We start from the raw sequence: 3,722 nt of genomic DNA, 5'->3' as shown, positions 1-3,722 counted from the left end.
TTTGAATGTTTCATATATTTTTGTTCCACAGTTAATCCTTCCTCTAAGTTTGCTATTCAAATCAAGTCCTGAATGACATTTTTTAGTAGCTTGATGTACTTTGACGAATAGTCTGTGAATACAATGCAAGTGTCTTCATTGTTGTTCATTACTGTGTTCCTAGATAGTTCTGCATTGGGGAGAGGAAAAATGGAAAAACCCCTTTGCTAGAATTACTGCACATGTTTATGGGAAAATATTTTTAAAAGCTAGAGTGGTAAAACTGAGCAAAGGAAGTTGGTCAGCTTGATATGGAGTGGTGGCAATAATCTATAAACATTCCAAAAGACTATGAGCTGAACCTAAGCTTTCTTGGAATCTGAAAAAACATAGGAACATGCATTTGCCATTTGAAAACTGTGACCAGCTAGTCTAGGCTTCAGAGGCACAACAGCCAGTGGCCTAATGCTGTTTCAAGTACAGAAGCTATATTGGGGCTATAGTTGTAAACATTTGAACAGTGTAAGTTACTTTTTTTTTTAAAGCATATTTTTAAACTTAACACTGAGCAGAAGTCACTGATTTCCAGTGTTTAATAATGAGTTTGCGTTCCTCCCCTCACTGTTTCCCTTAAAGCAATAGTGTACAACTTAGGTAATTTTTGCTTGAAATTTCTGAATGAGGAACTTCATGCCATAGATTCCCCCCCCTTTTGCAAGACACCTGTTTGTCACCTATTCAAATGTAAATGTTCCCTTATGCTTTTGAATAAAACTCCCTTTTGTAATTTTGTTTTGTGTCTTTGTGGGTTATCATTATGACCGCTTCACTTTCTTGGACATTAAACATTTACTGATTGCCTCTTAGGTGTCATGCAGTATGTCAAACCAGGAAATAATAAAAATGAACAAAACCTCATTCTGCTTTAAAAAAGTTTAACCTTGATACAGTCTTAACAAATCCTTCATTTTATCCTTATCATTCTGACTTGGATTTCTTTTTAGCTAATACAGCAATTTGAAGACCAAGGTCTGCCTGATTCAATATTTTCAGTCACTTGCTACGTGTCGGAGAGCTGAACAGTGAGTAAGGATGACAGAAGATAAATCGATCCCTTTTGAGTTGTGGTGCTGGAGAAGAGTATTGTATATCCCATGGACTGCCAAAAGAACAAACAGGTCTTGGGGAAGGTGCAGCCAGAATGCTCCTTTGAGTCAAGGATGGCAGATTCATCTCACATTGGCCATATTGCTAGGAGGGGCTATTCTTTGGAAAGGGACATCATGTTTGGAAAGGTAAAGGGTCAGCAAAAAAGAGTAAGACCTTCAACATGCAAGACTGACAGTGTGTCAATGGGCTCAGATATGTCAGAGGTTGGCAGAGGATAGTACAGGGTTTGAGTACTACTGATTGGCATATAACTATATTCTAGGAAAAGGGATTTGATTCTTACTATCTGATACTATTTGATTCTTACTTTTGATGAAAGGGATGTCAGGCTTGGGAGGGTGGAGAGAGCACAGAGAGGAAGACCCTCGATGTGACAGATTGACTCAGTGACTGGGGTAATGGGGGGTGGGGGACTCAGAGACAATGAGGTTGGCACAGGATAGAGCAGGGTTCAGAGCTTTTGTACATAGGGTTGCTCAGTTGCAAGCGACTTGACAGCACATAACAACAACATAAAAATTAAACATTAAATACTTGTTATAAATCATCCCCTGGAGCCAGCACCCTGAATTGGGATGTCTGGCTTCCTAAATTGTGAGGGAATATATTGTCATTTATACTTTACAGACTGTTTCTAAATACAGCAGCAAAGATCCATCAAAAATAAGCCCTCATAATCATGTGACTCTTCTATTTAAAGCTGTTCATTATTTCACAGTGGTTCCTAATTTCAGACTAAAAGCCAAATCTTTGTCATGGCTTAATCTCTGGCAGACTTCAACTGCTGCTGCTGCTGTTTAGTACCATTGAGTATGACTCATAGCAACCTTGTGAACAAAAGATTTGAACCCTGTTCTATCCTGCACCATCCTCATACTTTGTGACACACAAGAGCCCATTGCAGCAGTCACCACCACATCAATCCACCTGTCGAGGGTCTTCCCCTCTGCCCTTCTAGCATCATGTCCCTCCCCAGTGAATAGCCCCGACTAGCAACATGCCCAAAGTATGTGAGGCTAAGCTTCATCATTCTTGCCTCCAAAGAGCACTCCAGCCGCACCCTCTCCCAAGACATAAACATTTGTTTTCTTGGCTGTCCGTGGGATGTAAAGTACGTTTTCCAACACCACAGCTCAAAGGAGTCAGTTTTTAGTCATCCTTTTTCACTGTCCATTTCTTAGAAAAATAGCAAGTTCAACTGTTACTCTCCCTCCAGTTGGGTATAACTCTCCCCTAGCCAATTGGCCTCATGAAGGCCCAGCTAAGACTACCTTAGAATCTTAGCATTAGTTGTTTCTTCTGCTGCCTTACATGTCTGTCTGTCTACTTCAGGTCCCCTCAATATAAGCACAAGGAAATACAAAAAATTAGTCATCACAAGCACTTGATATTAGAAAAAGTTCCAAGCCATGCCTAGGTAGAGTTAGTGCCAAATTGTATTCCTCAGGAAATAAGAGAATAAAAGATGAGGAAATGAGATAGGCCTATGAAAAAACTTTAAATGGAAGGCATTCCATACAAATACCAAAGAACACAGAGCTCCTGACAAAACTTGTTAACGTAGGTCAATCATAAGATCGACATATCCTATCTTACTGGAAGTGTATTCATATCTGAAAGGACCTTTCACTACTTACAGAATAGTCACAATATGAGCTCTGGTGGCCTAGTGGCAAGCAGCTGTGCTGCAATCCAGAAGGCACTTGCTTTGAGACCACCAGTTCCACGAGAGGAAGATAGGCAGTCACCTCCTGTGCTATTAACTGCCAGAGAGTCAGCTATGGGTCGGTTCTGACTATAGTACACAACAACAATCACCAGAGAAACTTGCCAACTGTATGAAGAGTTGCTAAAATCTCAATAAATCAATGACTGGTAAGTTTGCATCAGGAAAATAATTCTGAAAACTGAGATGTTCTCCTCAAAGCAGCTTCAGTGTCTGTGAGGTAGATTCATCTTCATAATAACCCCTGATTCTGAATGCCTGACTCAACAAATTCTTTCTAACTGAAATTACATGTTGGCATGTTAAAGTCTTATTTTGCATTTAGATGGTAGAGAGATAGGCATACATCCTACGATAACCGCTTCCTTCTCTGCCCTCTCTCACCCACCACCGATTCAGAACTGCGCTCTACACAAATGCTATTTCTCCTGTTGAGGTTTCCCTTCCCCGTAAATCAGGGTTACCTTCTTAATGAATTCAAACCTTAGCTCCACCACTTAGCTGTATGACCACGGTCACATTAACATAGCCTAGTGAGTTAGATGTCAAGAGTGGGCAATGGGTTAAAGTGCTAACAAAGGAGGCATTTTAAATCCACTGGCTCTGCTGGGAAGAAGATGAGACGGTGCTTCATGACAATTTACAGCCTTGGAAATCCTAAGGAGGTAAAGGAGTGCAAATCTGCTCCAAGATTCGAACATGGCAACAGTTCCAGACCTGGGCCCTAGCAGGATACACAGAAAGGTAAACCACACAGCTTTAACTGTTTGGGATTATGTTGGCAGCCTCTGAAACGCTGGAGCTTATATTTTGAATGGAGATATCATTTCACCCCAGTCAAAATAGC

This window comes from Elephantulus edwardii, unplaced genomic scaffold, assembly GCF_000299155.1.
Source record: "Elephantulus edwardii isolate Elephantulus edwardi_28Jun2011 unplaced genomic scaffold, EleEdw1.0 scaffold00189, whole genome shotgun sequence".
Classification (NCBI taxonomy): domain Eukaryota; kingdom Metazoa; phylum Chordata; class Mammalia; order Macroscelidea; family Macroscelididae; genus Elephantulus; species Elephantulus edwardii.
Note: the sequence above shows the minus strand (reverse complement) of the source record.